The 20,216-nt window shown below is 38.9% G+C and overlaps 1 pseudogene; it reads right to left on the reverse strand.

The window, feature by feature from the left end:
• Positions 1–13,221: 13,221 nt before the first annotated feature.
• LOC144375723 (glycine cleavage system H protein, mitochondrial pseudogene) lies at positions 13,222–13,590 on the reverse strand (annotated as a pseudogene).
• Positions 13,591–20,216: the final 6,626 nt, after the last annotated feature.

Here is a 20,216-nt window from a genome sequence, read left to right on the forward strand (position 1 = left end):
TTTCTAACTTCACTTAATAAAAAAAGAAATATTCAACCATCACATAAATTTACAAAAAGGAGTATAAATCACTACTGCTGAGACAATACTAAAACAAATTCACTATTACATACTGATCAGGAAGGAAAATATGAAATAGAAAGAAAAAAAGACTGAAATTACAAACATGTTACTTTCTGGGAATTGTCAAACCCTTTTGTCATGCAAAATTTTAGAGTCTTGTGGAAAATTGATTTGGTACTGCCTACATAGGTATACTTTATTGAGTCATCAGTTCTATTCTTGGACACCAAAATATTCTGAATGTTCCAACAGGTAGTTGCCACTGCTGCTTTCACCATGAAAATAGACTGCATCTGCCACCACTTTCTACTGTCCAGGTTCTCTAAGTCAGGGCCCTGGTTACCAAGATTTCCATGAGCCTATGCTCAGTCAGAGTAAAGCATAGGGAATGTGGCATAGTTGAGAATCAAGGATCTGAACATGGATACAATGGAAGAAAAGGCAAAGTGGAATGAGTAGAAGAAAAAGTGGTAAAGGAGTAAATTAATGGATCTCAGGAGGAAGAAGAAACTGCTGTGTATTACATGAAAAAAAGGATGATCCCAAGTGGGAGAAGACAGGAAATGCTTACCCCAATGGCCTTGTATTTTAAAATTCCTAAAAAACAGAACATAATGGTGTGTAAACAAATATAACAAATATGCCCCACACCTGGCTTCCTGCTCTTAAAGCTCTACCAGAGATGTCACACTCTTTTTCTTTCAAGGCTTCTGATTCTTGCTCTCCAGGCACTGCTCATCTGACTTAAATCTGCTATTGCTCCACTTCTGAACCTGTTCCATCTGAGCTCTCTCAGATTGTCTCCAGTTACTCATACCCAATCTTTTTTTTCTTCAACCCATCCCACCAATCCTTATACCCTAGTAACCTCACATAACTTAATTCTTAAAGCCCCATCCCTGACATTTTGAGTTACCTCTCTTTTTTCCTGACTCCTGAATTACCCTCTGATTTGCTCCATCAACAAAGTTTCAGCATAATTGGTGTAAGATTTTGTTTTCAACACAATAAGCTACATATTTTACTCATTTTTGTATAATTAAATAAATAAATGTCCTACTCTTGTTTATTTATTCATTTATTTTAAAGAATAATACTTTAAAAGTACTAGTTGGTACAAAAAAGTTGAAATTGCCACTAGAATTACTGGAGGGTATAGTGAAAGCAAAATGACATGAAGCTGTTCTCTGTAGAATCATTAATGTTCTATTTCTTAATAGAAATAATATTCTATTTCTAAATAGAAATTAATATTCTATTTCTTAATAGTTACATAGTATATTCCACTTGTAATAATTCATTGATCTGTAGATTTTTGACGTTAGTCAAGTATTTGCATTGTTAAATAAGATCAAATTAATTTCTTAAAAGGTGGTAGGAAAAAGCATAAGGGAGAGTCTAAAAAAAGAATACTAGAAAATACTTTGGGGTAATGGATGAATTAATTGATTATTGAACTGGTTTTATGGATGTGTTTGTATGTAAATAAGTATAGTAATTAGAACTGGGAATATAAATCAGTTTGTAGAGTGCTTGCCTCACATGTATAAGGCCCTGGGTTCAATCCCCAGCACCAAAGAAAAAAATTTGTACAATCAATAAACCTGAAAAATATGTCTAAGTAAAAAGAAATCATAGTATTAAATGATTAATTCAAAATAAAACTAAGAATTCATTAGCTAAATACCTGTCTAAATATTTTGAGAAAGACAATTTTTATAGATAGAGAGTACAGGGAAAATATTAACAAAGGAGTAATATTTAAACATATTAACAGTAAATATAGATAGAAAGTATTAGTAATTCCAAATGTTGCATTGAGAATACAACTAAAATTAAAAGAACTCTGGTAAATTTTACAAGTAAAATATTTATTTTATCTATATATTATATACTTTTAAAATGTATGGTATGTATAATTATGTCTTATTTAATGATGAGGATACATTCTGGAAAATGCATCATAAGGTGGTTCTGTTATTTTGCTAATAATGCAGGGTACTTACATAATTCTAGATGGTATAGACCACTATATACCTAGGTTATAACTTAGCCATTACATAAAGTCCAAACTTAACAAAAACATTGTGCCATATATGATGATAAGATTTAACATTATAGCAATCAATATAGATCTCATAATGAGGTGAAAATTAGCCCTGTGGAACTAAAGACAGAATAATTAAAAACACTCTGGCCATTTAGAAAATGATAAAACACAGAAACTAAACTACTATAAAGGGAAAAATGACAATCTTTCCAAAGAAAGCTGCATAAAAAATGAATTATATGAATAAAAAAAATTCCATTATATCCTTTTCTGGTATGATTTAATAAATCATTCAGTGGTAAAAAATAATTTAATATAAAAGAAAAATATAAGATGTGCAAAGATTTTACAAGAAAGAGATTTATACAGTGTATATAGTGGTGGGTAACTATGAAAACCAGCTACTTGGAAGGAAAAAGAAGAAAAATTACAAAATCAAGATCAGCTTTAGGATCTTAGTAAGATTCTTACTCAAAACAAACTTTAGAAAGAAGTGTAAATGTCGCTGAGTAGTATAGCACACCTTTCTTGAATTATCTAAAATAATAAAATAGTAATAATATTAAAAGACAGAAGTATGGTTGTTTGTTTTCAAAGTTAAATGATGCCTTTATAACAAAACAGAAAAATTTTTAAATGCAATTTATATTTTTGATACCATTAAAGGTACAACCTGAAGTAACAAATTGGGAAAATCTAACTGTCTCATATGAAAAAATGTATGTCTCATATATGATAAAAAAGGGAAAAAAATCTAACGCAAGAAAATCTCAAGTTTAAAGCTAGCCTTAGTAACTCATCCAGGCCATAAGCAAATTAGAGACCCTGTCTCAAAATTTAAAAAATAAAATATAAAGAGCAGAGTATGTTGTACAGTAGTTAAGCATGCCTGATTTTAAAACTGGGTACCAAAAGTAAATAAAAATAAAAAGAATGTCAAAACCGAGACTTCAAAGAAAATAAGGTAAGGGTTATTCGTAGTACATAAAGTCCATTCTTAACAAAAACATTGTGCTATATACTATAGGATTTAACATTTCTATACTTCCAGCAGTTGGGATATTCAGTAAAGAGAATCTTGGGTTTAAACCCAGTCTCAACAATTTAGTGAGGCCCTAAGCAATTAAATGAGACCATGTGTCAAAAGATAATATTAAAACAAAAAGATGTAGGATGTTGTTCAGAAGTTAAGTGCCTCTTGATTCAATCTCTGGTACCAATAAAAAGGAAGGAAAGAGACTTCAATTGCCACATTTTAATAGAAAACATAAGTGTTCAATAATTGTAAAATAACTCAATAGCTTTAGAAATTTGAAAATGGCAAATAAAATCATATCTATGAGACAAAATTAAACAGTATCAGTAAACACATGGAGCAAATAAATTCTTAGGAACTAAAGAGAGTAAATGTTTTGTTTCTTTTAAGAAACTGGCTATTGAAAATACATGTTCATTCCCCAGCAGAAGCATATGCTTATAGAAATTACTGCATATTTAAACCATGATAATATATAAGGATATGGCAGTATTTTTCCAGATGAAATCTAGGGCATGCAGAAAAGGCAGCATACATTGAGAAAAATATAAGAAGAATAGGGTGAGAAAGACAAAGAGATTAGGGTGAGAAAAATGATTTCCAGAACCCATTTTCATCATAATATATCCAGTTTGATAAATATGTTAGTCATCACATAATTTTATGTAGATGTCACATACATGTGATATTAATTGCATGCATGCATGTTTAAAAATATGTAATTGAGAAAAAATATAGAAAAAAAAATAAAAGACTTGATAATACACACCACTGTGTATATGATAAAACTCATAATTACCAAGATGTAAAATTCCCCCTAAATCTACATCACCTCATTAAAATGTTAGCATATTTTATTTTAATGTAAGAAGTGACCAGAGCAAAAAATCTAAAATTCATCTGGAATGTTATATGTTATACATGATTTTCAGCCCCAAAATTCTGAATTAAAAGAAGAACTTATTGTACAAATATAAAAAATAAAAAATCATAATACAAAACAAAATGCATTATTGAAAGTGTGTGTGTGTGTGTGCGTGTGTGTGTATCTTTATGTATATTTAATAGAAATTGAAAGGCCAACATAAATCTAAACACCTCAAGAACAACATCCCATGTGAATGGTTGACATAGCCAAACCTAAAGAATGATTGACTAGGGGGAATAATTCACTGGCATAGTTTGTGTATACAATCTGCAAAGCACTGGGTTAAAATTCCAGCCCAACTATAGAAAGCATAATTTAAGTGAGGGCAATATTGGGAATATAAATGAATAAGAGCCATAGACGCTCTCTCTATCATGGATATATTAAATGAAAATATTATGTTTCGTGTTCCTCTTAGGCAAAATAAAAAAATGAGTTGAGAGATTTATATAAACTGCACAACTTGAAAAATATCTGCCACTTGATTACGTTAAAAGGCAAGGATAGGCTTGGGCCTTACTCCAGCCTTAGGCAATGTACTATGTAATTGAAACAGAATTACCAACAGCCAGTGTCACCCCAAGAAGAGGAAAATTGGGGCCATATATATAACACCCTACCTTTAAATATTTTCCTGTGCTTTAGATCTTAATTTTGTTTGTGCTGAAGAAAGATTTTCACATTCATAAGTGCTAAGAACACAGAAAAAGTGATAGTTATCTATGTTCATGCAAGGGCATCCATGATCTTAAAACCCTGGGATCAGAAGAGGGAAGTTAAATCACAAATAATTTGGTTTATGCATTTATGGATGTTCAGCACACAAAGAGCTCCAGTCTCCAGCTTACCCCTCTAAAAATTCCAATTTTTCCCAGAAGAATTTTTTTTTCCCACTGACTGTCAAATATCTTAATATCTTCCATTTAATGGAAGAAACTAATTGCCTCACATATAGCAAAACACTCTGGAAAAGAAATGTACGAGGTTTAGGCAGAAGGACCTCAAAAAGAAAGCCATTTCAAATGCTCAAGTTCTGGGAATAAAGCTTACTGATCACATGCAAATCTCCCCTAGATCACAAATTATTGGTTTTTTTATTGGTTTGCCAGCATCTCAATGGGTTAAGTTCCCAAGGAGTAGTTCAGAGAAGGGGTTACAAAGCACATATATTTGTTAATTCCCATAAAAAGTTTCCACACAATCTCTCTGTGGCTACTTGACAGACTAGACTCTACAATCTTTCATGACAGATTTGATGCACAAGTCAAACAGTGGACACTGTATACTGAGCACAGGTGTTAGCTTAGGTCACCAGGAATGGTTGCACATGCTTGTAATCCTAGCAGTTTAGAAAGTTGAGGCAGGAATATCTCGAGTTCAATGCCCAGCCTCAGAAAAAGTGAGGCACTAAGAAACTCAGTGAGACCTTGTCTCTAACTAAAATACAAAATAGGGCTTGGGGTATGGCTCAGTGGTTGAGTGCCCCTGAGTTAAATCACCAGTGCCCACCCCTCAAAAAGAGAAAGAACAGTTTTGTCAACAATCTAATAACAAAAATGAGTCAAGAATCTATGGATATGAGAAAAAGAAAACCTTTGCACACTGTTGATGAAAATGTAAGTTTAGGAAAGTCGTTTGTGAAAATAATGTAGACTTCTTAAACTATTTAAAACAGAAATAATATATAACATGGTTAAATTAATTCTGGGTATAAATTCAAGAAGTTAAAATGAGTAAGTCAAAGAAATGACTGGATTTATGTAGCAGTATTGACAGTAGTCAAAGAAAAAAAGAAGACTTCAGTGAAGGGTGGGTGTCTCAGGAGATTTATTTCAGGTACAGGGCATCCAACTACTCCCCAGATAATCTTCACACTATATTTCAGACTGCTTCCCCTTGGCAGGAGAGAACAGAGATTCAATTGGGCTATATACTCCAAAATAACATGACAGCTCTGGATACCTCAGAAACAAAGACCCAGGAGACAGTATGAGAGTGACATGAGGACATATCATCCTGCCAAGTCTACTAATGGGGAATCCCCACTTAAATACATTTTAGTAAGGTATCTGTGTCTATGAAAGAAAAAGAGAGGACAAGAATGAGCATTTTATTACCAAGAATTTTTTTCCCTCTCATATTAAATTCTCACAAACAAGAGGATAAAAATCCCATAATCAGTGCCACCTAGGACTTGGGTTGTGGCTCAGAGGTAGAGCGCTTGTCTAGAATATGTGAGGCACTGGGTTTGATCCTTGGCAGCACATAAAAATTTTAAAAAGATACTGTGTCCACCTGTAACTAAAAAATAAAATGAATATTATAAAACAGTGCCATCTAGTGTTAGAAAAAATAGTTACAAAATTGTGTCAATTTGAAATATAAGAAACAGTTTATTATGTTTTGGAGTAATAAAGTTGGCATTGGGAGTGTGAACAGAAAAATGAAGATACAGGATTATATTCTGAGACCCTAAAAATAAAACAAAAGAAAAAGTCCAGCGTTCTGAATTTGAAGTCCTGCTTCTCAGACATATAGAAAGCTCAGGAGAAAAAAGCAACACAGTCACCTATATACCAGCAACACTTTTATGCAGAGAAAAAAAAATTGCAACTGGATTTGGAATTCTTTCATGATGATCATTCCAATTGGTACCATACAATCTGAGGACATGCCATGCTTCCAGAACAAAGCTGTCCACATACACTTCATGCCTGAAGGTACCATGATTGGTTGGGACAGAATGTCCAGAATTTCAGCTGCTGACATATTTCCCACTGAATTGGCCTTAGGCCACTGAGAATGAACTTCTCTATAAGATGATTCATTTTTGCATATACTGGAGACTATGCTGGGCAGTTCCCATCTACCAAAACCACTTCCAGCCATAGCAATTGCTGGTTGAAACATCTTTCAAATGGTCTCTCTTTCCAGTATACAGATATGGTCTCTAAACCTTGCACAGACACTATTGCCTGGCTTTCAAGGTGACTTGCATTCTCTCTAAAGATTTTTCATCATCCTGGTCAAAGCAGAACTGGGTTCCCTGAGCATTGAGAAGGAAACCTAGAAATGAATATGAAAGAATGGCATGCACCAGAAATTAAAGCTCAATCAGAGAGTGTAAGTTATGCCTTTTGCATTTATCATATGTTGGATTGAACAATTATCATCCAAGAGCACCTGATTGAAAACTGCTGCCCTCTTAGTCTGAATCCACTGAACCTACTATCCAAATGACAGTAGATGGCATCTACTCCAAGAACAAATGCGGCCAGAATGAGTCAAAATAGGCAGGTTCTTCGGTGCATTTACTTGACTTTTATTTTAAGGCGATTAGAATTGAGTACAGATAGCAGCTTTTTTTGAAGGCCAGTTTTTCCTAAAGTGATGGAGTCTAGCCTGGCAGTAGGATATTTAAATTTAGTCTTTTATATAGGATGATATCAATATATGAATTATATGCACACGTATTGTTCATTATTGGAAACAATATACTGGGCAATAATTTTCTTTTATTTAACTTTTCTGATCTATTTTCTGAAAAGGCAGTTGGAGCTCTCAACTGGGATGCATTCTCCTAATGTCCAAAACAAATAATATGTTAGGCACAGGTATAGTTTTAACTTTTTTAGTATATAAAAAAATAAATAAATAAAAGACATAGTTGAAATTTATTATAACCAAAAAAAATGAATATATTAAGAGTACTATTATTATGTGACCAATATAAAGTTACTTATGAAGAATACATATATATTTAGAACTACATCCTCACAACTCCCTCTAATTGAAGACTCCAGCACATCTTAGTTCATAGTGGTCACATTCCATTTTGAGAGCTATGGCTCCTCTGACCTTGGGGAGTTAAAGAGCCTGGACCCCTGCATTTTATACAAGAGGTGTGGTGATACACTTTTTAATCAATGCTTTTCTGCAAAACCAAACAGCAAGAGAGGCACTGCCCTCAGAAAGAGAAGGAAGACCAAAAAAGACAGGATCCAGAAGATAATGATTTTTCTAATCAAATGCTAGACACAGATTTATTTCCCTTTCAGATGTCAGACAACATAAAGGGAAGAGAGAATCACAGGAGTTGGAGGTCTCATTTCAGTATATCTTTTCACAGCCTTGACTCTAAAACTTAAATATATTATAGAAAAACATCTTATTTTGCAACTTAGCCTTTGTCCTAGTGCCTAGGCTGTGATATCATTTTCTCGCTTGGTATAAGGTACTGTGAGAGTTTTAGCATCAATCTGATGTATATATGTCTGCATAAGTTAAGAACATCTCAATAAACATCCACACTTTACTTAGAAAAAAAGCAAAACATTAACAATAAGGCAACTGCTTTTTTCCACAGAATTTTCTAAAAATATGTGACAGAATTTTGGTTTCCAATTATAATTGGTGGGTGAGTCACTCTAGAGCTTATTAGATCATGATTGGGCTGGTTTATTAATTCATGCTGGTCTTATCTGGGTTTTTCTGGTAGAAACAGTTAGCTGATGGCTGCTGAATTTCAGAGGGGCAACTTGATTCACTACTTTGATAACTCCTCCTCTAATGTAGGCTTGCTATTTTGGACATAGCAGGGTTTGAAAAGTAAAATAAAAAAAATCAAGACTTTTTGAGTGTAGGTACCATAGTATTCACTTTCATCTTTACAGTTCCTATGAGTCACAATAAATAAAAAAATGTCAAGCACAGTGGTGAATGACTGTAATCAAAGAGGCTCAGAAGACTGAGGCAGGAGGGTTGTTATAAATGTTAAAAATGAGCTTCAGCAATGCTGAGGAACTAAGAAAGTTAGTGAGACCCTGTCTATAATAAAATATATAATAGGGCTGGGGATGTGGCTTCCTTAGCCAAGCGCTGCTGAGTTCAATCCCTGGTACTCCAACCCCCTCCATAAAAAGGAAAGAAAAAATATTAGATCTAAGGACTTGGAAACAGATTCTGCATTTTAACTAATGAAGATGAAAAATCTAGTTTATAAGTATAGGAAAGAAGGGATAATTGCTGATATCATGCACTCTATATCATTCTACCCTATTTTATACATGAAGCTTATATAATGATTTGAAGAAAAGAAACGTGTTTGAATATTCACAGTTATTAAGCAGACCAGATAGAATTCAGAATCAACTATGCATGATTGCAAATCCCAAATTTTTTCACTATATCACATATTACATGCAAATTTTCTTACTCTGAGGGGTTTTCAAAAATTTATTTTTTTAGAAGTAGTTGAACACAATATGTTTATTTTGTTTATTTCTTTTTATGTGGTGCTGAGGATGGAACCCAGGCCCTCACATGTGCTAGACAAGCAATCTACCACTGAGCCACAATCCCAGCCCTCTCTGAGGTTTTAGATAGAGACATACCAAAAAAGCAGGATCTGTGTCCATATTGTGTACATCACAAGGGGGAACAATATACTCAAGAGAGTTCTTCTGAAGTTTTTAGAAAGGACTTAAAATAATTTTAAGTAATGGCTGATGTCTCAGTTTAGAAAAAACTAATAATCAATAGTACATTTTTAATTTCTTACCATGTGAGAAATATGAAAATACTACAATGCATTCCACAGGTGTGGTGATAAAATATTATATTGAAATACATGCATTTTTTGTGAGTGTGTGTGTGTGTGTACACTAAATGATATCAAACCCAAGATCTTGCACAAGCATGGCATGGCAGGTGTTTCACTGTTTTGCCACAACCATGTACAAATGTGCATTTTTAATCTTGGTTCTCTCTCTCTCTATCTCTCTCTCTCTCTCTCTCTCTCTCTCATTTCTTCTTTCTCTCCTTGTCTCTCTCTCTTTCTGTCTCTCTTCTCTCTCTCTCTTTCTCTCTCTCTTTCTTCTCTCTCTCTCTCTCTCTCTCTCTCTCTCTCTCTCTCTCTCTCTCTCTCTCTCTCATCCTTCTTCCAGAAAAGAAAAGTAGCACAGTAGCACAAAAGAGAGAACTAAGGAAAAATTGGGTGGAAGAGGGAATAAAAAAAGAGAACAATTTTTTTTAATATTTGAGGATTAATAGGGGTTCATGATCCTTTGCAGTCCCTGTCTCTTTGATTTTTTATTTTGAGACAGGTTCTGCCCAGGGTATTTTCAATATGCCATCCCCATATTCTTCAGCCTCAGACTCCCTAGTCACTGGGACATTTATTTAAGTACAAAGATGCGTATCTGGACTTCACCTTTAAGTGGAATAAACAAATTCAGCATGCATCTAGTTTTCTATCATGAGCTTAGCATTGTAGGGGAATGCTGGATCTTGTGTCTCTTGAAGTGCTAACCTCCCAGGGATTGGGAAGTGGGGTCAGGGGTAGGACCTGTCTGTGGAATGTGTTATTCCTGGGTTTAGATTCTCAGGATTCTACATAAATAAATGAATGGATGGCAACCAAAAAATAAAGCAAATTAAAAATGTTTGTGGGATACTTGTAACCTGAAATATTTTATTCTAACAGGTTAACTGTGGTTGGTGTCAGAAGAAGTATCACAGTGTATTCAAGAAGACATAAGTCAAATCTGTGAAGAGAAAGTTTGGACATGATCAGGATAAGTAAATTGGAAGATTATTTGAACTTTCCATAATGAGAATCAGGTATGGGTGGTAGCCTGTGTTACCAACAATTCCAGAAGCTTGGTTTGGGGGAACATATGAATGCAGCTGTAGAAGTCTAGCTTGAGAAACACAACCAGGAGTCTAAGGAGAAAAGAAAAGGCTGAGAAGAATAGAAAGTCATGGAAGAAACCATGAAGGAAAAGTTGAATGTCTCTTTCATGCTGCCTTTCTTCCTGGAAGCTTCATGCTTTTGGAGAACTTTGAGTTTCCTCTATCTTGAGGTATTAAACTCTCATGGCTGGGGATGGAGCTCAGTGGTAGAGTCATTCCCTGGAATGTGTGATGCCTAGGAATGAAGTCAAAGAACTGCAGTATAAAGTAGTGAATGAATTACTGACAACCAGAAAACAATATAAGGCAAAAAATTTTATGGGATGCTAGTAATCTGTAATTTTTTTTTTTTTTGCTTGTTGAGAATTTAACTACTGATGATGCCAGAAAAATATATGTGTGGTAGGTTGGGGTGTCAGCAACAGGAGTGGCAGCCTGTAGTAGCAGCTTTTTCAGAAGCTGAGGCTGGGGATCATGTAAGTGCAGGAATTACAGGCCTGTTTTCAGCTAACACAGCAGAGAAACTGAGGAGAAAAAGAAAGGGAAAGAGGAACAGAAAGTTATGGACAAACAGAAAGGGAATATCTACTTTCTTTTTCTTCCTGGAATAAAGGCAGCATTAAAGACAGAAACTAGAAAAGAGAGAATAGTAGAGGAAAGGAAAGAAAGCACAAAATAAATTTATGATTTGTGAAGCTGAGGAATGAACTCAGGTGCACAGTACCTGTAGCTCCAGGCTCTTTTATATTTTATTTTGAGACAGGGTTTCATTAGGCTGCCCAGGATAATGTTCTTCCATCTCAGTTACATTAGTCATTGGAAAGTTTCTTTAAAATGGGTATCAAAGAAGTCTGCATCCTGTTCAAGGAAGAAAACCAAATTCTTTGTGCAACAGGCTGTATTCCCTGGGGCTATATTTGTAGGAACACAAAGCCTCTGTAGCTCAAACTGCTCACCTCCTGGAGCTAGAGGCTTTCCTTGGAGTGTAGAAGTCTGAGATTGTATTCCCAGGACTGTGATATAAATAAGTGAATGAACAAAGAAGTGAGTGGCAGCCAAAGAAACAAAATCAGTCAGAACAAAAACATGTACTGGATGCTAGTAACACAAAATTTTTTTCTAGCTGAGATGTTTACTCTGGTTGGTGTTGGAAAAACATCAAAACATGTTCAAGTAGACAGTGAAATATTCAAAGAGAAGGTTCTTATGGGATCTGGAGGAAAAATTTGGAAGATAATTTAGACCTCCCAAATCAGAACGAGGTAGGTGTGACAGTCTGTGGTACCCACGATTCCAGAAGCAGAGGCTGGAGTTTGACCTAAGTGCAGATGTTCTGGCTCATTCTTGGGGAACACAGCTGGGACGCTGTGGAGAAAAAGAAGGGCTGAGAGAAATTAAAAGTCATGGGAGAAGGAAGAGAAAGAAAAAGAAAGAGAAGGAAAAGTCAAGTTTATCTCATTCTGCCTTTCAAGAAAGGAAAGAATGGGCTGGACACAGTGGTGCATGCCTGTAATCCCAAAGTCTTGGGAGGCTGAGGTAGGAGGATTGTGAGTTCAAAATCAGCCCCAGCAACAGAGAGGCCCTAAGCAACTCAGTGAGACCCTGTCTGTAAATAAAATACAAAAAAGGGCTGGGGTTGTGGCTTAGTGGTTGAGTGCCTTTGAGTTCAATCCCTGGTTCCACCCCCCACCAAAAAAAGAAAGAAACAAAAAGAAAGAACTAAAGGAAGGAAGGAAGGAAGGAAGGAAGGAAGGAAGGAAGGAAGGAAGGAAGGAAAGAAGGAAGGAAGGAAGGAAGAAAGGAAGAAAGAAAGGAAGGAAGGAAGGAAGGTGGGTGGGTGAAAACAAGGAGCTTGTTGCCTCTCAGCCCCAGTCTCTTTTTGCTTTTGATTTTTGAAATTTAATATTTTATTTGTTCTTATTTTGCTGCAAATCTGTTGCTTCACTATATAAAATAATACCAGCCAATGCAGCCTATTACAAAATTAGGACAGTATTCTTCTTTTGACACTGTATGACAAACAATTTTTTTCACTCCCAATTTTTTTTCAAAGGGAAGATTATTAAGTATCTTGACCCCAATCCAGGGATGGATGTAAACAAGTTACAATACTATAAAGGCTTATAGCAAGATTGTTCTTGGATTCCATAATTTTAAAAGTAGTTTTAACTATAGATCAATGTCATGAATTCTGAATACCAGAGCCTAAAGCCTAGTATAAAATCATAAGGAATTGTAAAAAAATGCATATTGTTGTATTTATCTGCAATTCTTGGGAAGTTAAGGAAGTATCTTCCCTCAGTAGCAGTGTTGAGAGTTTTTTCTTTTTAAATATTCTCTCTCCCACTAACTTATGGCAACTATACTGAAGCTATTTCACATGAGTTTATTTAGGGTGCTATTTCTATTCATCAATATATTTCACATATTTCTCAAATGCCTCTCCATTCATTAAGTCATCAGTTCCAAAAGGTCACTTGTCATCTTCCTCGGCCAGCCATCTCCATAATAAGGTTTGTTCACAAGCCCTGGGTTTTCTTCAAGTATGTCACTAATTTCAGTTACTTCTCCTGATAGAGGGAAATCATGTTCACTGGCAGTTTTCATACTTTCCAAAGCACCAAACTCATCTTGTTTTTTCGATTGTGTCTCAGCTGCACATAAACTATAGTAAATAACATCTCCCAGAGCTACCTGTGCAAAACTGCTGATTTCTGCTACTCCAAAGCCATTTTCTATTATCCACTCATGTTTCTCTGTGACTTTACACATCAAAAGAAGTGTAGTACTGTGTATAGCCACCAGGGCTGAGGCTTGCATGCTCTATACCACTTACAGCACTGTGTGCACAAGTTTACAAAGGGTCACCACACTGCACCAGCCACCAAGGGGCCTGGACCAGATTTAGCCCTTTATGAAACAGAGTCTTGTGAGGCTTCCAAGGATCATTTGGAACCTGCCATCCTCCCATTTACTAGCCTCAGCTTACACAGGTACCACAAGATGTATGGGCTTCCTCTTGATGCTAGCTAAATAAATTTTTTGTGCCTCAGGCTGTATCTCTTGGTTTTAGTGGTGTTGGGAGAAAAGGATTCTTCCAATTCTTTTTTGGTGGTACCAGGGATTGAACCCAGAGGTGCTTAACCACTGAGTCACATCCCCATCCATCTTTTATATTTTATTTAGAGACAAGACTCACTGAATTATTTAGTGCCTCACTTTTTTGCTGAGGCTGGCTTTGAACTTGAGATTCTCCTATCTCAGCCTCCTGAGCCACTGGGATTATAGGTGTGCACTACCATGCCCAGTGGGATTCTTCCAATTTTTGAACTGATCTCCTCCCAGGGTTTTGCATGTGTCTTCAGGTGAGAAGTTAGCCACTGTTGGTGGCAGAAAAAACATCAAATCATGTTCAAGAGGCTACAAATCAAACTTGTGAAGAGAAATTTTGCGTGGTATCAGGATGAACAAAGTAGAAGATGATTTAGACCTTCTAAAATTAGGAAGAGGTAGGTGTGGATGCCTGGGGTACCAATGATTCCTTACACACAGGTTGGTGGATCCAGTGAGCACATGTTCTGGCCTACCTGGTTGAACACAGTTGAGATCCTGAGGAGAAAAAGAAGGCTGAGATGAATGGAAATACATAGAAAAAGCAGAGAAGGAAAAGCTGAGTTTCTTTTTTTTTTCCATGAATAGCAGCAGCACAAATGAGAGAAATGAAGAGAGCGAAGACTGACTTCCAGCTGCATAGATAAACCTTCAAGTGTCCCAAGAGTATATCTGGACCTTGCAAAACACCTACCATGTTCAGAGTCCTTTGCCAATTTCTGGTTTCACTGTTGTGCTCTGTGCAGCTTTGGACCAGGTCTGAAGGTATAAAGAAACTTTCTGAAAGAGCACCATGTGCCCATTTGTCCAATTGGGATCCTATAGCTTCAGTGAACCAGTAGAGCTGGCCTCCATCTCCTTTTTTCCTGTGAGATTGGTAAGGCTGAATGATGCCAACAGCTTCTACTCACCCCCTTGCCTGGTTTGGAAAGGGCGACTCCTGGTCTGGCCTGCATGGATGACCAGTCAAATTGGACAGCAGACACTCTGGGGAGAGCAAAAGCTATATTGTAATCTGGAATGATCCAGAACACACTTGAGGGATCTGACCAAAGCCACTTCTGGCACCTAGGAGGTTGCAAAGTAAGTTTGAAATTAGCAAATGCTCTTGGGTAAGAACCCAGGCTCCATTGTCTGGGGAGTGTGCAGCCAGGTGTCAAATCCATCCCAGGCCAGGGTTCTTATGATTGGAGCTTAGAGGGAGTGAGACAGGTATTGGTCCAGGCAAAGATGAGGATTAAGTATAACTGGGTGAATGCCCCTCATTCTGGGTCTCACCCTTCAGCTGCTCTTGGGACAGCATCCTATCACCAGAAGCAATATCTTCCCCAGAGAACACTGTCCCTGTCAAGGACTGAGACCCCTCCTTCCTTGTCTTGGAGATGGTGAAGTGTGGTGGAATAGCTGGGAGTTGGGGCTAGGTTTGTGCTCAGGACTCCAGGTTTGATGCATGCCAGCATGTAGCCCATTTTAATCCAATCAGTAGGATATACAAATGTCTAAGTACAAGGCTGGTATGACACTGAGGATAATATTCACAATTTCTGTGGAAAAAGTGCCTTAATAGATTTAGGTCAGGATCTTGGTCTTGGATCTCTCCAACCTGGTCCAAAAGAGTGCAGTTAACACTTCAGCAGATGTGGCCAGCTATCCCTGGATGGAGGACAGAGGTCTGCCTTCAAATGTCATCCACACTTCTCAATGTTAGCCATACTGAAGCCTAGCCCCTCTTCAAGATCAAGATGAGGAAACCAAAATGATATGGTAAGCATTAGGGTTAGGGTAGGAATTATGGTCAGGGTTTTGCCTGTGAGGGGTAGAAGCTTCCCTGCCCTTTTCCACCAAGACCCAGAAGCACACCCATGCTCCTACCCAAGCCACCACACAACACCCTGTTGCCTGCTCTCCCTAGTGTCCTCCCTTAAAACCTATTAGCCTCTCTCTTGCCAAAAGCACAGCCAACAAAACAGGATAGAGACCTCCTCTACTGTTCCTCACTACTGATTCCCTTGGAGCCTTGCTGGCACCAATGCCTGGGCCAGGGCCCCTCTCCACAGTTATGGGGATGATAGCTTGTTTCAATGCCTACCTCTCACTGCTAATGGGATACCCCAACCTTGGTCCTACCTCTTTATTGGATGAGGACTTTGGCTTGTGGCCTGCTATCCTTATGGGGTATTCTACTTCCTCCCAGCTACCAGTCCTCATGTGGCTCAAGGGTCCCTGTGGGTGGCTTTCTCAAGGATCACACCTGGACCCTGTTGCCTCTCCTTAGTATTCTGGTAATGACCCACCACTGTACCATGTGAGGGCCCCCTGGTCTCTGTCTCACCATTTCCCATAGCCTCATGTCCTACAGGACATGGATCACTCATGCTCTGGTCTGTTGGCTGTATCTGGCTTACTCTGTGAACCCTGCAGAAATCTCTCCTCCTCCCCCTACTCTGTGTGCATCTGCTGCTCACCCCAGGGACTACCAAGCTATGCAAGTGGACTTGCCTTCCACTGGTACTTCATTTGCATCATGAACCTGAACAGATGCTCAGAGAACATACTTCAGATCCAGAGCATGGTGTAAAGCCCTCACAGCCTGACCTGCCTCTCACTTTCCCTACCCAAGCACCTGGTTTCTGATGAAGGCTGTGTCTGGCTGGAGTCTGAACTACACCAGCCTGCTCATTTGCCTATGTGGCTAGCCAGGGAGAGAAAGGTTTAGACTCTGGACACTCCCCATTGTTCTGCATCTGCCAGACAGCGTACCCCATGCCCCACAGGCCAGAGAGCAGGAAGAGCACTGCAATCTGGGAGGAGCATGAGTGCCACTGTAGGAGGGCCATGATGTAGGAGAGGTGGGTTGCTGCACCTTGGTCAGATGGAGGAAGCTAGGACAGGAAGTGGCCAGGAACACTCAGAAACCCAGTAGAGGAGACACATTTACTTCTCTGCTTCTTGCCTAGCCCTTTTATACAATGTCAACAGATGGCTGTTCTACTCTGTAAGCTGGTGTGGTGTGTGCCCTACTCTAAGTTAACACTTGGGGCACATCACCTGCCTGGGTGAGCCTGCTACCCTGGTGCTCAGCTTCCTCAGCCTGGAGGGCTGTGGGCCATCTTGTCTGGACCCCAGGAGGCTTCTGCACTGAGGGGACCCAGTCAGTAACTGGAGAAGAACTTCTCATTAGAGTAAGCTTAAGGCCTCTGGTAAAGTGTTCCTACAGGGCTTCTTGGCACCTGTGTAGTCAGTGCTCACACAGACTGTAATCTGGCACCCTCTTTTCACTGCAAGCATGTAGATGGCTATCCTGCCTGTGTATTGGGAGATTTTCCCATACATCAGGGAGCAGACTTCTGTGGTGGCAAAAAAGCAGATCATCATGTATCCAACAAACAGGATGCCCAGGAGGCAGGAGGTTAAGGACTGCCATGGGCTACCACTATCAGTGGTATCTGCAATTTTCTGGGGCTAAAGCCTGAAACTGCCCTGTGCCATTTAAAATGAGTGGCCCTGGGATAGCAGGCACTCCTGTTTGGCATGAGACATTTCCCTAGATCTACCACAGGAGAGAAACACTAGTATTTGTAGGAAAAACCCCTTTTGGGGTCAGTTCTGAAAAGAGATATTTTGGACAGACTTCTGCCTAGAGTTATCTGTAAATTCTGTACTGTGTTAATCATTTATGCATTGTTTCACAGCATGAGTAGGGACTACCTTCGACTAACCCTATCACTTCCTACTAGGTCTAAAGACAAAAGAAAATGGATCAAAGATAAAGGGATTAGAAGTAGAGGCTAGGAATTGGGAAGCTACTCTTTTAGTCACTATAAGTCACCAGGCACCCTCAGCAGCACACTTTCTTCCCTAGGCAGAATCAATACTCAGAAGAGGGCCCTAGACTTGAGGCTTCCCCCATCTAGACTGTTGGTTGGAGTCATGGTTGGAGCCACATGAAAGTTCTGATAGGTTTGCAGATATCCAAAATGCCAAGTGAACTTTTGGTTGTCCTCTTAGACTCTTTGAACTTCCAAGATTCTCCCTCAGACTGCCTTAAGAGTAGGCTTGCCATATGAAATCCATGTCACCCATTGAATGGGGTCACACTTGTCCCTGAAAGATTCTTGGTTTATCTGAAATTCAGATTTGATGGATGGATGCCTTATATGTTATTGGGTTGGCAGTTCTGCTGGGAGGAAGGGATGATGTGAATGAGGCAGGTACACCTCTGAAAGTAGGCCAGGGGGACATAGGCTGGCCAGTCCAGCCTTGATATTGTCTCTGCAGCCTCCTCAAAACTGCCTCATTTCCATGGTGTGCTGGGGACCAGGATGATAACTTCCATCCAGGACTTAAGTTCTGTGAATTGGAAAGTACTTTGAGATTGGTATCTTGAGTCACACACTCAACTATTTCAGGTCTAGGAACTCCATTGTCTACTCCCACCCTGGGCTCTGGGTGGGTGGTGTTTGGATACTCTGTGTGCTTTGGGTGCACATGCATTGGGCATGGTGATTTTGGCCAGGTAAACTGAGCCCACAATTCCCTCACCAAGGCAGAGGTCCTGAAGATGGTAGTGCAGAATATCCCAGTCCTCTCTGAACCATGTATGTCAAAGACCCTGGAGCACCCCAATATGATTCAGATATTTCATTTTTTTAAGACCCTCAAAAATATGTATATCATGATGGATCATGAAGGTGGGGAACAGCTACTTCAGTATATCACATGTGGTGGCATGCAGGAACAGGAGGCCTGGAGAATCTTCAGGAAGACAGTGTGTGCCATGGTCTACTTGCATGAGAATGCCAGTGGACAGCCTGAGTCTCCTCTGTCTCCGCATGTGTAAGATGTCAGAGACTGTTCTGCCTGGGACACTTCATCCTGCCCTGCTCCTCTGTCCTTTCCCCCACTCTCCTGAGATGTTTCTTAATAAACTTGTTGCAGACAAATTTTGTCATAATATTATTGTTCCAACAATATTTACATTTAAATGTAGGCTGATTAAAAGAAAGGTGGGGCCTCAGAGTGAGGGCAGGGGCCCACCAGCCATCTTCTGTAAGGCCTGGACCACTGTGCCTCCCTCTGCAGTGTGGATAATCACTGGCCTTTAGTTAGAATAGGTGAGACTCACTCACCTTGAGTCTGTGTAGTTGGTCACTCACCTTGAGCCAGCATAGAGCATTACTTGTTTTGACCTAGTACAGACAGACTTGCTGTATGGATCTGATATGGATGGAGTCTCTCCCCTTGAGCCAGTGTACACATGACTTTTAGCTGGTGACCTTGGCCCAGAGGAATCCTTCCCTGAGGGTTGTGGACAGGGTGAGTAGCAAGGGTTGGAGAAATCACTTCTGAGAAGGCATGGGTGTTCTCAGTGTTTTATGACATCATTTTCATAATAATGTGTGCAGGGAAGGAAGAGGTGAGCCAGTGGCAGGGTTGGGCATGCCTGCAACAATGGTGGATGCTTTTGCATCTGCCATGCAGCCTCCCCACTCATAATCATCTCATCACTATTGCTAAAGGTATTGGAGAAGGAGTACAGAGGATTTCAGGAGTGGAGATGCCAATCCTTCTTTTGGATGCAATTTACTGCTTTTCAGCCACCCCAAATTGTGGTACTTTCATTCAAATTGCCACCTAGGAAACTAATGCAGGTAGCCATTGCTCAGAATAAAGCCCACCATCCTGACATTGATATCTAGGTCTGTGTGATCTTCCCTAGGCCTCACATGCTCCACTGTGGACATGTGGGTTCCAGTCTGCCTCTCTGATTGTCAACTCTGTTTGTCTAAGTGGCTGGACTTCTCTTGTGTGTCTCTGGTCATCTTGCTTGGGAAGTTGGGTGTTTCCACCTCACACACAATCATGCATGATTCTGTCTTGATTCCCTGACCCCAGTTGATCAACATGAACTCATTGCACAGTATGATACAGAATAGAAACTTCCAAAGAGCAAAGTTCTACTGTTCTGTGTCCTGTTTTATCAGCTATATCTAAAAGAATACTTGATTTTTCACAATAAATACTTGTTTATCTTAATGTGTTCATTAGATTTGTGTGTGTGTGTGTGTGTGTGTGTGTGTGTGTGTGTGCATGTGTGTGTGTGTGACAAGAATCATCTGGAGCAAATTAAGCTTGCCTGCTGTTTGTTGGGTTAAGGTGGGAAGTTAAACCAACCGGACTGAGTCTCAGGAAAGATTGCTGGGATGCAGAAATTAAGATCTGTACTAAAAACCCAGGTTTCAAAGTGGATCCAGAGGAGGGTGGGCACAGGAGGGTAGAGTGAAGGAAGAGCTTTGGAGGGAGGATGCTCAAGGCCAATTGGATTCCTCACCACG

This window comes from Ictidomys tridecemlineatus, chromosome 3 (genome assembly GCF_052094955.1).
Source record: "Ictidomys tridecemlineatus isolate mIctTri1 chromosome 3, mIctTri1.hap1, whole genome shotgun sequence".
NCBI classification, from domain to species: domain Eukaryota; kingdom Metazoa; phylum Chordata; class Mammalia; order Rodentia; family Sciuridae; genus Ictidomys; species Ictidomys tridecemlineatus.